Source organism: Folsomia candida, unplaced genomic scaffold (genome assembly GCF_002217175.1).
Source record: "Folsomia candida strain VU population unplaced genomic scaffold, ASM221717v1 Fcan01_Sc012, whole genome shotgun sequence".
NCBI lineage: Eukaryota > Metazoa > Arthropoda > Collembola > Entomobryomorpha > Isotomidae > Folsomia > Folsomia candida.
The window spans coordinates 2,383,698-2,399,132 of record NW_019091204.1 but is presented as its reverse complement, the minus strand read 5'-3'; the positions used below and the strand labels follow the sequence as shown (position 1 = coordinate 2,399,132).

Sequence of the window (15,435 nt, the reverse complement as noted above, 5' to 3'; positions counted from 1 at the left end):
GCGTATTCAATTTCCTATTTTCAGAAATGAGCTCTTTAAAAGCAATTTTTAGCAAAAAATAATTCGTTTTTGAATTTAAAATTGACGTTAAAGTGTGGGACTCACAATGCCAAGGTGTTATTGGTTAAGCTCAGATTCCGACGGGACCAATTTTATTTTGTTCAGCATCAAAAATAGGCAGACCCATACTTTTGAATTTTTCTGAATGCGCGAATTTGTGTGGCGGAATTTTCAGGATATTTGTATGGTGGGAAATTACATTCGCAATTGCCCAGATAAATATGTACATATGTAAATGTATGCAGGTCTAATTTCTACGATAAACATCTCCCAATATTTCATATACTCGTCGTGATACCGACTGACGTAAATTCCCACGTGCGTCAATAAATATCTATCATGAATGAATGAAGGTTTAACACATATCTGAAATTGTTTTCCTCGAAAATTCTGACTCTTGAGCAGGTCCTTCTCCAGAGCGAATGTTGATGCGTGTTGTCTCGTTTTATCACATCACACATGACACAAAATCTGTGTGTGTGTGTATACATAATGCCATTGACTTCACGCCCTATCACACGTGTATACGTATATGTATGTATTATGTATGAACCGACGAGAGGAAAGATATTTAATCGAGGTCAATAATTAGTTTACATACATCAGTATTAAATACTTCAGTTCAGCTTATTGACATGTGGATTATCTACATATATGGGAAATTGAACACGTTTTGTGCCAAGGAAGTAGGTAGGTTTGCTTGGCTTTCTGATAAAAATGTGTGTGGGCTGGGCGAAAAGTAAGCATTTTATAAAAAATGTAAGTACGTAAACAATTACGCAACCTGTGTAAAGGAATGTAACAAAGGACATAAAAAACCTGTTTGTTTGTTTACCTCCATCAAGTTTGGGATTAGCGGATCAAATTATTATTTGCCTAACGCAAACGGAACTAAATTGCAAAAGTGGAGAGATTGTTGTGGTTTTGACGGGGATTATTTTTAGCGTGGAATTTATTCTAGAAAAAATACGCAGTTACCATACATCAATTCGTTCAATTTAGGTCGGAGTAGAAATGAAGGAGAATTTACCCAAATTATTTCAGCCCTGTTTCGGTTTTGGGAGGATTAGGAAGCTAACCCTCAAGTCTTTCCAAATTTCGGTTTTTACCCAAAATCCGAGGGAAATGGGTAAAAGTGGCATTAGCCGCTACAATCGATAGCCAATCAGAGACTTTTCCTATTTTTCCCATTTGTCCTGGGAGGACAGGTCCCATCTTCCTTCAACGAAAATCTACTAAATAATGTTTTAAAAGCTGCCATATCTTAGACTTTGACATTAATATCACTAATAAAATAAGTATTTTCGGTTTGAATGTTGAATTTAAATATCCATACTTCAAGGTAATCATTATCCCAATAAAACCAGTGGATCGATGCTTGAATAATTTAGCGCATTTATTGAGCCGCCGGTAAACTTTTTTAACTTGCTGACTGCACACCGTTCTGCAAAAACATTACCTATTTAGTTTTGTGAACTATCTGTAAAAAATTAAGTGACGAACATTGACCGAAATGTTAAATATTTATAAAATCCATCATAACAGCGAACGAAAAGAGACCGACATATCTACATAGCTTTAGTCGTGCATGAATGAGTGGAAACGAGCTCAACAGTTGAAAAAAACCTCAAGGAAAAACTTAAATAAGGGAGAAACCTTTTGGAAAACGGGATTTGTAATTTGGAAATTTAGATATCATTTTTTTTATAAAAAATGGTCCTAACTCCGCTAATGTGGAAATCCCTGGACAATTTTGCAACCTCGTATTCCTATCTGTACCCCTGTCCCCTCGAGTGGGATAAGAAATCCGGGAAATTAGTGTGCAACAAAATTTCCAGAAAATTAGTTCCATGGACGATTTCCGTTTTTGTGGGGATGTCCAGCATCTTTATTTTCTACCTTGTCCTCCTCTCTTCTCAATTGTTTGGATTGGCGCGAATCGAGTTATCCGACCTTCTCTTAACCGCAGTTTTTTTGTGTTTAGCCACATTTTCAATTTTATTAGAAATCGTACTTCTCCATTTTGCCGATTGTTTTTCTCATTCTTTCAACTGCGGAATAACCTATTTGAGGAGACTTGGTAATTCTGTCCTTTTAAAAATTTCGCCCTCAATTCCCTTAATAATGTACATAATTTTTTTTTATGCAGCTTTTGGTCGTATTTTTCTCGAATCACCCCCACACTCCGTTGACCCCCTCGGGGTCACCTTAAACCTTATCGTGGCCATGTTTTCCATCTACCCGTACTTCATGTACCCCTTCGTCATCTACCTAGGTATAGATCCTTTCACCCTAACGTTACACTATCTCCTCCCCTATGATCTGACCCTTCTGACCGGCATTTTCACCCTTCTCCGCCTCTCCGTCATTTCCTCACTCATCCAAGGAAATCGCCTCTTTTCCTGCGTCGCGGTCACAACCACGCTCAGTGCCCACGTGGGCCTCATCCTCATCCTCATCCCTCATCTCCGTCATGCACAAATCCACGAGAAACATCTATCTTATGGGGGTGGGACGACGAGCCATCGACAAATACCTCTCAGGATATCAAACTTGTCAGATCATCCTTGAAATTGCGGTGGACTTTGTGTCCTCGGGAATTTTGATCGTTATGTTTCTTGGATTCTCGTTCTCTGTGGCGCTCAACTTTATGACAATGAAAACCTACGGGATAATTCCGATGCCATTTTATGCCTTTTTCCCATCGGGATCCATCCTGACCGCGGTGCTAATTAGTTTCATGTTGCCCATGTTGGTCGACGTGTTTGAAAACTGTGGGGAAATGTACGCCAGGTGGAAGTGTTTGGTTGCAGGGAATGTGGACAAGAAGTATTTGAGGAGGAAGCTAAAGGCGACCAGGGTTGTCCGCTTGTACGGAGGGATGTTTGGGTATAATATTTACATTTGTAAGAGGTCGACCAAGTTGGCGTATTACGGATGGATTTTAAGTTACACGATTACCGCGTTGTTGTCGGTGGATAGGAAGAGTATATTGAGAAGATTGGAGTGAATTGAATTTTTGGTTAGAAATGAAATTCTTTATTAAATTAATAACAGAAAAATGAGGCTAATTCAAAATACCAGTTGACAATTGCCCTAACGAAGTATTTACCTAATGAACAAAGTAATTACGAAAACTGCAGGCACACAAGGTATACATATTTCTCATGGATACACACAAGTACTGTAGGAATGAGAAATAACGGGTCTTGGCAAAAATATAGTAACCCCGGCCAGAATCGAACTGGCACCACTCGTTTACCGGACAAGTATTCTACCTTTAAACTACGAAGGCTACATATGATTGCCCCCGTCAAATCTCACTCATACTCTTAACTACACTATTTATTTTCCCCACAGTACGATTGGATAATACTTACAAATGAAATCATCATTCGAGTTGCGCTACCTTACAAATTGTAGTGCAAAAGACTTAACCCCAACTTACTATGGAATTACTGTTGATAATAAATATGGAGATCAAGGGGAACACGATTTGTGTAATAAGTATATATGCACTTCCCCCGCTTGAATTTTTGGTTTTGATATGCATATGTAGATATTTATTTATTCACGAATGACTTGACAACAATGGGGGGTAAATTTTAACAGCATTTTATGACAAACTGGTCTTTGTACCGAATCACGTGAGTGACGAATAATGTTCGAAGGAGGCAACACGCAATGTTTTTAACTGTTGAACAACGAACCATCTTCAAATAAATGCTTGATTGTATGTATGTATGTATTGGTGGGGTGACGATCCTGCCATAGTTAGACTGGACCGTCAGCTGCGCAAGCACTAGGGCTTATTGCAGTCTCCCCGTATACACCGCTTAATGTGCTGAGATATGACTCTCACGATTTACCGATCTAACTTGATGAACAAACCGCCCTGATCTGATTATAAATTGAATCAGATCGGGCAGAGGCATGGCATAAATGCTTGATTACGTGAGAGGCATAAACTGAGCAAGCAACCAAACCAAGTCAACCACTACCTGTATTAAATTGTGGAGTTATCACTGAATAAAATATGACTTGTGTATATCAATTCGCCAACAGCGACCAGAGTAGAAAGTTTTCTCCTTTATTTACTACGTTCGTAACCAAGTCGCGAACACTTTTTTCACAGACAATCCAAGCATAAAATAATACTTTAACCGGAGATCATCAGACCCAACTTTGGTTACAATCCACAAATCTAAGTCCTTCAGAAGTTCAATAAAATAATAATGGGTCACAAGAATATCCCCCCAATACTATTTTTCCCACTATTTTGGTGCAACAGTTTTGCTCACGTTTTTGAAATAACAAACCCAGATAATTATATTCAGTCATTCTCTGGTTGTGTGCTGCATCTACTGAATTATAAAAATATAGAAATCTCAAATAACATATTAAGCCCTATATTAGTTCACGTATCATAATTGTCCCACATTGTGTGCCCTACATGTCAAGTGGATCTCGACCCAAAATTGAACAAGTAATTCCCTTAGCGGGGGGCATGAGCAAGTTTAACTTGTCCTGCTTGTCAACAGGATTTAAACCCATGCACCAACTTCCGACTATAAAATCCCAACAAAGGGGTTGGAACATACTGACACGAATTTACCTCCTTCCATCACGCACAAAATGTAATGCCAATGTTAAATCTGCGCCTTACATGTTTGAGGAGACTTTTATTTGGAGCAAAAGACATAATTACGACGATTACACCCATCGCCGAAACAAGTACCATATTCTTGTTCAAAGGCGGGATTATCCGTTCCAGACGTGGAATTTGGAAATGAATAAACTCGTACTTTACAGCGAGAAGTTGGAAATCTTGGTTTGGCAGGTGGCTGAAATGCAGAATAAACCGGGGAAGCTTAAAATCATAACAACGTTCTTTGTATGAAAGTATTGCGAGACTTACTTTCGCTCCTTACGGCCAGGTATGAGTTATCCGATGTCTCTAGCCAAAATTGAATCCAACACATCACACTTGAACACGCTCGATTATAATTTCCCCGTCCGTGTGTTTCTTCTGAATGGGCAGAAAGCAAATATCCCCATGATTAAAGCTCCGAAATTTTGGGAGGTGAAAACTCGTAAATTAAACGTTGGTCAAATTTTTGTGCATATATTACTTGACAAAAGGAACACCAGTAGATCCATTACTGTCGAAAGGCATCGGAGGGATTTCATTCCAATTAATGCCAAATTGCGATGACATATTCCGACAGGATACAAATTCATCGTTTTGCGACCGGACGGAGGGTACAATTCCGTCATTTGTTCTCAACTCCAAAGCATGCGTCAAGTTTGCCTTGCGGAACAAACTTGTCACATTTTTTACCAGCGGGGATAGACTTTACACAAGAATTTCAATGCACACAATTCTTTATGTCTACGATATCTCGACATGGTTTGGAATCATCCTCTCAGCCACAATTATTCTTTTAATCGTGATTTGTGTAACGCGGAAAAAAATGCATAACGTGTCGGAAGATTTGTTCATGGGAATGGCAATACTACTTGAACAGGGAACACATATTTCCGCCTACGGATCGCGTAAAGTGTATTTTTTCATTCTATTAGGCCCTTGGTTGCTAATGTATCTCATCATAACCAACGCATTTAGAGGGGATAACATCACAAATATCTTTGAGACCGGCGCCAATTCAAACATTTGAACAGTTAGTTAAACTCAATCGCACAGCATACTGCGATCTTAAGATGGTAACTTATCCGGTCCCAAGTTATGGAAGTGAGTATGGCATCATCATCCTGGTCGGCAACAAGTAGGAGGAGGAGGATCTCTCGCTTTCCCCAACCAAACAAAACCAAACACAACTTCTTGTTCGCATCCCCGCATAATTAATTCAATTGATGATCACTCTCGGATTTTGCATACATACTTTCAGTTCAGCCTCGTCTATCCGAGTTGGTGGCTTGGGTGACACAGTGAAAGCAGGGACGGGACATCCTCACCCACTCACTCACTCATTGGCGACGGTCAGGCAGACAGATTGATGGAGGGTTGGAAGTGACAGGCGGATGGTGGTGGGACGGGGCGTGTGGACAGGGTGCATGTAAAAATGGTAAAGATAGGAGAAAGTAGGTGGTGGTGGTGATGGTTGTATTGGATAAGTTGCGTGTATGAGATGATGATGGTTGTTTGGGTTTGGCTGAGGAAGAAGAAGAAGAAAGCGAAAGGAAGAAGGTATGCGAAAATCAAATCGATGAAGAACAGAAGAGTTGAAGGAAGAAGAAGAAGAAGGATGGTGGTAGTGGTTGTGGGAGCTGGCTGCGCTGAAGACGATCCTGTCTGAACGTCTTCAGCGCATGTTGGGCAAGTCGATCAGCCAAGATATAGCGATCGATTTTTTCGGGAGCAGCCAGATTCGTCGATTTTCTTGTCCCTTCGGAGCTGTTTTTTTCAAAGTGTTTTGTATTCATCGTCTATAACGAATAAAAGACATGCATCCTTGCCCCGAGAACTACGTATTCATTTTGTGAGGACACGCAAAGGAACGTTCGCCACCCGCAAGCAACTTTCAAGTTTAAGTGAATTTGAAATAAAGGATCGCGTTTTTCTAGGGTGGTCAGATGATCTGAAGGAATTGTTTTCCTTGGCAAAGACAAAATTTCCTAAATTAGTGTGGCACATGGGGAAAGAGCACTTGACCATGATAACTTAGTAGAATCAATGGTATCTTGCAGTCTGGGATCCCAGACAAATGGATATGGTGGACACTTTTGAGCGGCTTCGTATTGGAAATTCGACTTCTCAAATACAATCTAATTTAAGCAAAAGGGTTAAATTTAACGGAAAATATGTCGGAACTTTTCATTTATTTCATATATTTTTCATGTATTTTAAAATTAATTTTAGTTCTGGAATTTGCCCCTACTGTAACGATGAAATTTTTATAAGAAGGTTTATAGTTTTTCGTACAGCTATTTTATACAGCTATAAAATGGATCAGCTTCTATATGCGAGTCTTATATCTGTATGCAAGTGGTCAAAATTTAAAATTTGAGCAATTAATTTTATTTGCTCGCATGAAAGTGAAAATTATAGCAATTGAATGAAAACGAAACCGCTTACAATTTAGATAAATAAGGTCTGTTTCATAAGTCGTGGCACTGTACGAAAATTGAGCTCATTTCAAAACGGAGTGTGAGAATTTGAACAGATTAGTCAATAATTATAGAAAATATGATTAAACACTCAGAACCATACGCGATTTGAACGATCAATACTTTTGAACCCACTTTCACCTCAATTATTCAAAGCATGTTTCATGACGCCTTTTCACGAGATTGCCACCACACGCTTCAGAATTTTACCCATGACACGTCTAAATCCCGACCGGTTTTTGGGTGGTTGAGGTCGCCTTGGGTATCCTCTTTTGCAGAGTACCCACAATCTTTCAATACCTCTTGGTTGTAGTACAGTGTTAGCTTGTTGGAAAATGGTCACAAAATCGACTTTCTCATCTGTTAAATGGCTCGTAAAGATGCAAACTTAGTGGAAAGTCACCATATCTGGCCAAAATAAGACATTAGTTATTTGATAACAATTTCAAATCCTGATTAATCGATTTTTACTGCATTGCTAAAAATTAAGTTCAGACATCATACTTTTATCCGCAACATGGGTTCCCAAATTTAACAATTTGTATCTATTTCCGACCAAAAGAGGACTTTTTTTGGTAAACTTCGATATCAGCATGATTTCTGGAGAAGACACTACAGTCCTACACTAGATGCTTTGAATAATTGCTGTGTAGCGATGTCACTTTGGACTAACGGGATGTCACTAATAACCGGAATTTTGAAAGCTTTTTCTTACGTCGTGCAGTTTTGGGTCTTGACTTTTGACCTTTACCATATTTTGGTGCCTTAGTTTGCTTGAAACTTTTCATTTACAACAGTTAAATTTTAATACGGTCAACCGTTGTTGGGTGTCACTTTAATCTGCTTGCAGCTGGACGCTCGGACCCGGAAGGTTTCGTAATAAACGTTCCTCAACCCCTCACTGCATTTGAGGGGTTGACTGATAAACTGGACGACTGGAACTTTTTTCTTACAATGCGATGGTGTGAAGTGCAACTCTCCGATTTGGTTGAAATTTTGTAATTACGTGGTTCAAGTCAATACAACCAACGTTTCTTGAGGCAGTTTGTACGATGGTTGGAATTTGTCGAAATATTTGAGGTCAAAGTTCAAAGACGATTTTTCCCTTTGAAATGAATGGAAGTGGAGTTTGATTCCTCCGCTTGGTAAAACTCGCCAGTTTTTTCAACTTTGACCTCAAATATTTTGGCAAATTCGCACCATCGCACAAACTGGCTCAAGAAACGCTGGTTGTAAACCAGCTTTTGTATAGGTTGTATAGGTATAGGTTGTATAGAAACGCTCACACTGTACCACAACTAAAAGCTGTCGAAAGATTACGGGCAATTTGCAAAAGTGGACACCCGAGGTTACCTAAATCACACAAAAGCCAGTCGGAATTTTGACGTGACATGGGTCAAATTCTGACGAGTGTGGCGGGAAAGTCGTGAAAAGCCGTCATGAAGCATGCTTTGAAAAATTGACGTGAAATTGGTTACAAAACTATTGATCGTTCAATCCGCATATGGTTTTGAGTGTTAAATCGTATTTCCTATAATTATTAACTAATCCATTCAAATTCTTACATTCTGTTCTGAAATGAGCTAAATTTTCATGCAGTGCCACGACTTATGAAGCAGACCTTACCTTTCTACATTAATATTTATTTATATACCTCAGGGTTTCTTGTGAAGAATGCACTCTGCAAACCGTTTATGTATTATTGCCTTATTTGCAGTCGCCGTTTTGTGCAAATAATGCAAACAATGAAAATTTGCTTTCAAGAAATTACTAGAACCAGAGGAATTACATGTGTTTGAGGAAATTAGCGACAAGAATGCTGAAATAATTAATTAACCAATATGGATTGAGATTGTGGATTTCCTGAGAGTTCGCTAAAACCTGGTGGTCACACGTGGTGTGAGCTGATATGCTTAACAGTACCATAATAAAATTGCTTTTTGAATTTGTACTTAATGTTCAAATTATTATTTATTTATGTGATGAACCACGGGTGTGGTTCACCAGCAATGACCCCATATCATCGGCTATGATGTGGATGAAGAGACGAGGTGTGTATGAGATGAGACTGTTGGATCTCCACACTGATTTCTACCCGAAAACCAGGAAAATCCGAGAAAAGGGCCTTGGTTGTGATTAAATGTTAAGAGGTTGCGAAATGAGCACTTGTAGTCGCCGGTGGTGCCGAAATAAACGATAATAAGTCAAAATTATTTCCTCCTGGCAGGACACTACTTTATTTTAAATCACTCAAATGCAATTTTAACTTAACAAGACAATGACAATTTAATCACTAAGAAGAGCCTAAAAAACGTAACTTGCTACTTCAAAGTCTGAGTAAAGAGTAAAATAAAAACGTTGGCTGTGCACGTACGCAGTAAATTCACACAAAGAAAATGTGCCAGCGGGAACTATAAATAAAGAGTGGGGACTAAATCTTAAATTACCCCACATTCCAAAGAATTACTATAGTTATCAAAAATTACTTAAAATTAAGAAATCAATATCTTTCGAAATCCAACAGAGACGATCTGTGTATCGTCGTCGTCGTTGTGTTGTGAGGCGAGATGCTAATAATTGGGAGGCGAGATGAGACTTGCACTTTTTGGAGAGGTTTTATTACACAGTATAAACAAAAGGCAGAAACGACTAACCTCTCCCAATATCATTGGGAGAGACAAAATGCAGCTGCAGCAAGACTTGTGTGGATTCGCCGTAGACTCGATGTAGACGAGCTCACTACACGGCCTTTTTATACCGTTGCTATACCTATCTATGTGCTACTTATTAGTTGACCGGTTATTGGATACAATAAAGAATAAGAGAACTACCTCCTGCATAAATTATAACTACCTGAGACCAGTCGTGGGACCAGTCATCAGATTAGTTCATTCTACTCGTGTTATGCGAAGGAAAATAGAATCTTATCTTTGATCATGGGATTTTCTGTGGGTTCAAGTTTTCAATGCAACATTTTACTGCGTGCACACTTCATGCTCATTATGGGACTATTTTTCATAAATGTGTCTTGCTAACTTGAATAATAAACTAACATACTTACACTCCTCAGATTACCTTCTGACACGTCAACCTCTGCCATTTGTACTTAATGTTAAAATTATTATTTATTCATTGCAACACTAAAATTAGAAAATCTGATAAAATATGAGCGTTTATGGCATGTATTGAATGCATTAAATTGATTTTTCCACCACCACGTTTGATGTTGTTTGCATTAATTGCATTTTGCATTAGTGGCATTATTTGTAGTTTGCTGCAAAAATTTGTTGTTTGCCAAAAAAACCGAAACCTCGACATTCCTGTAATGGATGACCGGTTTCTGTCCGATCATGTCCAATGTATGTATTAATGTATTTGAATCGAGTTGATATTTAAGAGGAAGAAATGTTTATTACCGAGGAATATTTACAATGATGCAAAAATTTCCAAACTCTAATAAAATACTTATCCGGTGAACTTGACCTCCCAAAAAAGCAGCAATTCATGAACAATATGCTAGGTAGGCTACTTCATTGATTACATATTGACATATTTACATGTGTAAATAAGTACATAGTTAGATTGTAAATTTCATTCCCATCTTCCCCCACGCCTTCGAACTTACGCATCTGGCCCACACATGCTGAATCACACGCAAATGTGCGTATGAGAAGCGGACCCACAACTTATCTTGAACCACGGTTATCCTTCGGAAAACTAATTTCGAGTTACGCATATTTTAAAATGTTCCAATCAGTCAATTGTATGTCGTTGCTGCGTAGTAATAACATAGGGATTTATGCACTGGATATATCTACATATTTATATCCACAAATAGCTATATACATACTTTTGTACTTTTAAAAAATTTCGCAAAACTTTTTTTATAAATAATATTATTTATAAAAAATGCTAAGAATGGACCGAATAATATAATAATTATGAAAATATGAATCGATAGAACTGGTGACGATATATATACAATCGCCAAATTTGCACGGTGCAAATAAATACGTAAATATATGTATCACATTTATCCGTTTTGTGTGAGAATAACCATCCCTGTGGTAACGCAAGTAGGATATTCCGACTTCGCTAATGGTTCAACATTTCTTATCATGAGGCCAAGGTAATAGTAATAAACTGGAATTGTTGAGGGGAATACATTCTCGCGAGATAAGGTTGTCATTTTGATTAATTTAATGGCTCTTATTTACTGCTCAATGGCTTTGGCGGATCTTCATGCTATCCAGTCATGGAATTTTCTATTACAAAACTTACTGTTTGTTTGCTCAAATACTTGAAGCTCGGTGTTACGCAAGTTCTCATATATGCAAATATGTACAAAGGGATGCAAGCGTACGAATGATGTAATTTTTGTCAGGCCGCAATTTGGCATGTTTTATAATTTCGACAATTTATGTAGGTATCCTCCCCTAGAAATTTCAGACTATGTATCATGGAAATATTTAAAATGACTGTTTTAAATACATACTTAATATTTGCGGTATGACATTTCCAAAGCCAGGATTTTCGAAACCTGACAGTTTCTTTAAGCGAGTTGTGATACAAAATATGTACATACATATGGTCCATCCAGAAAGTATAGAACAACGGCCAATGCTAATAATACCAAAAGGATAAATGGCCGACCTCGCCATAAGCAATAACATGTAGAGTTTGAAAATTCACCGTACGGTCAGTTCTTGACCGATTTTCAAAATTCCGCCCGTTTTGGAAACATTGAACCCTTGCGCGAAATATATAATTTCAGATTTTTGAAATTCAGCCCCACCCACCCGTAATTCAGGTCACAAGGTCAAAAAAGCAGGTAACATTTCTATATTGAATTTGAAATTTCTTTGACTGTTTTCGCAGGTCGTCGACGTAAATTCTTGGCGACAATGTCTGAAATAGTCAGGGCGTCGTATTGGCGAGTAGTTGGTCACACCCCCTGCTGTTGAGTCATTGTGGGGGCGGTCGAAACTTAAGTCACAAGAATTAAAGAGACAAAAAATTCCCTCCCAACATGGTTTCTGAGGTCGCCGCCGCGCATAATCGTACGCACGTCCCCGTTCTTAGTACTGTGACATTGTGGGTGGTCCCATGGCGACGGGGGGTGTGGCAATCAGCGCTTCTTCCAAGACCATACCCAAGCACGTCATGCGACATATCATTTTGCTCAGCTTGTCAAGGGGATTGCAATGACATAATTAGAAATTTAAAAACCACACCCCCTGTGGGTGTGGTCATTTTAGACTTTTCGAATTAAATTACTCCATGTCATGTGACATATCATTTGCTCAGCTGGATCATAGAACCTCATCGGAAATATAGAAATTCACAAACCACACCCCCAGTGGGTGTGGTTAGCAGCGACATTGCTAGGTTATTGAAACCATGTCGTGTGACATGTCATTTTTCTCAGCTGATTACGTCAATCACGACGACATAATTTAATTTCGAAGAAGTCACACCCCCTGTGGGTGTGGTTGTAGATTCACTCTGAATTTAACCAAACCACGTCATGTAATATGTCATTTTTCTCGCCATGCCAAGATGATTAAGGTGACTTAATTCAGATTTCAAAAACCACACCCCCTAGTTGCGTGGTTTTTATCCCGGCTCGCTACCGGCAAAATCAAATAAGGCCACATCATGCGATGCATTGCACACAACCACAATGATTGTATTAGAATTCTACTTTTGGAAATCGACTTATGAGGATCCATGGAGTGCATGTTCACTGAACGCCATGTCCCTTTGTGGCAGTCGCCAGAGGTCAACCCAGCAAGTGGGCTGTCAATTTTAAGCTCTCGTCAAGTCTATATTTTCTGACGTGGTTTGGTTAAATTCAGAGGGAAGCTACAGCCACACAGGGGGTGTGACTTTTCGAAATTCAATTATGTCGTAGTGATTGACGTAATCAGGTGAGAAAAATGACATGTCACACGACATGGTTTCAATAACCTAGCAATGTCGCTGCTAACCACACCCACTGGGGGTGTGGTTTGTGAATTTCTAATTATGTCATTGCAATCCCCTTGACAAGCTGAGCAAAATGATATGTCGCATGACGTGCTTGGGTATGGTCTTGGAAGAAGCGCTGATTGCCACACCCCCCGTCGCCATGGGACCACCCACAATGTCACAGTACTAAGAACGGGGACGTGCGTACGATTATGCGCGGCGGCGACCTCAGAAACCATGTTGGGAGGGAATTTTTTGTCTCTTTAATTCTTGTGACTTAAGTTTCGACCGCCCCCACAATGACTCAACAGCAGGGGGTGTGACCAACTACTCGCCAATACGACGCCCTGACTATTTCAGACATTGTCGCCAAGAATTTACGTCGACGACCTGCGAAAACAGTCAAAGAAATTTCAAATTCAATATAGAAATGTTACCTGCTTTTTTGACCTTGTGACCTGAATTACGGGTGGGTGGGGCTGAATTTCAAAAATCTGAAATTATATATTTCGCGCAAGGGTTCAATGTTTCCAAAACGGGCGGAATTTTGAAAATCGGTCAAGAACTGACCGTACGGTGAATTTTCAAACTCTACATGTTATTGCTTATGGCGAGGTCGGCCATTTAGCCTCCCGAGAATTCCCTTGCTCAGTACTTTCTGGATCGACCATAAATCGTTGTGGTGAGTCCAAAGTTAATCTGTGTCTCATGGGTTTTGCATGAGTTGGATCTACTTATGTCACGATATATTCTATTTAAGTCACAGTTGAAGTGTGTAAAGTGTCAGTATCATTGCAGACTTTGCACAGATATTCATACATTCCGGCGGCTCCGCCACCCTTCTTCTATACCCGTACTAAAATAAATTTCAAAAATAAGATCAGCCAACTTGCGAAACGAATAAAACCATTGCTATGTAGTTTATGCTAAAATATTTTTCTGCTTGCTGGCACCCGTCGAACCCGGGGAAGAGGACCGGTCCCTCCGATTATTTGGGTATACACACTATATTTGGGTATATACAATTTTCGTCCTCTGAAAATTTTAATTGAATCGATTTATTGCTTATTTATTTATGTATGTATTTATTTTCCTCACGCGTAATTTAAGCGAGGAAAACGGATTTTCTTTAAATTTTATTTATTTATTTATTTATGTAATATATATGCAACAGGCAAAAAATGGCACCCAAGAGACAAAACGTCAATCTACCGTTAATAAATGTATGTCATTTTTGGTACGAGGCTTCTTTAGCTAGAATACTATAAAAAATTGTTGCTCAAAGAGTTAGTTTTAGCACTACGATCAAATCCGATATTAACAATATTAAATCACTTTGTATGCACTTTAGTACATCAATAAGTTTTTCGTATGTATAGTAAACTAACGAGAGGCGTTTTTTTTCGTTTCGTTTGAATTACAATGACTTGCTATGTTATCAGGCGAAGATTTGCAATTAGTCTTAAATTTGAGCAGGTGTAATCAGTGAACGAGAGTTACATACGTTTAGAACCATCGAAATCATAGTTTTGATAATTTTAGAACTTTAATTTTAGACCAGAATTTCCAAAATTGTACATGCACAGTTGGAGTTAAGATTTACAAAAAGAGGGAAATATGTATTTGTGAAAAATTTTTATTTTAAGGATTCGGATTTAAATATTCCAATGTTATTCCAAATTTCTTTTCAAACTGCGTGATTACGAGAGTTCCCCTAACTAAATACGCCCCCTGAACTAAATTGTGAACATTAATTACGCAAATATCTATGTTGACCCTGATAACCTTACATTCTAGGAGGCGCTAACCGATACCCAAAAAGCAATCCTTGTTTTTCAACCACCACCACTTTGGATGTCAAACAATCATTCCTCATTCCATCGTAAACTCTACGTTAAGCTGATAAATATCCAAATTTGAGTAAGTATTCATTACCACTCAAATGTTTATCAATATCACACAATTGATATTTTAATGTGCATTTACAAATTCACGTTACAAAGTCCTTGCATTTTGGGGGAAGATAAAGGGGGAAAAAATCCTGAAAGTCACATCAGGAATAAAATACACTGAGGTAATCAAAATATAATAAACCCACAAGTGCCTTTATGCCATGATCGTATTTGCTTCAGCCACGCCCACTCAAATGGGCGAAAGACTGGAAAAAAGCCCTGTTTTCTCACAAAAAAGTCGCACTCCAATTAATGCAGCCATTAACTCCAGCCAAGGAATCGTTGGGTTTTTCAAAGGAGCCACTCTTGCCTTTGCTTGCAGGAG

The 15,435-nt window shown here is 38.7% G+C and overlaps 1 long non-coding RNA gene across 1 annotated transcript; it reads right to left on the bottom strand.

The window, feature by feature from the left end:
• Window positions 1–9,398: 9,398 nt before the first annotated feature.
• Window positions 9,399–9,898, bottom strand: LOC118437149. Its single transcript, XR_004835900.1, has 2 exons — window positions 9,675–9,898; window positions 9,399–9,599 (listed from the first exon to the last, which is right to left on the bottom strand). It is a non-coding gene; the product is annotated as an uncharacterized LOC118437149 (long non-coding RNA).
• Window positions 9,899–15,435: the final 5,537 nt, after the last annotated feature.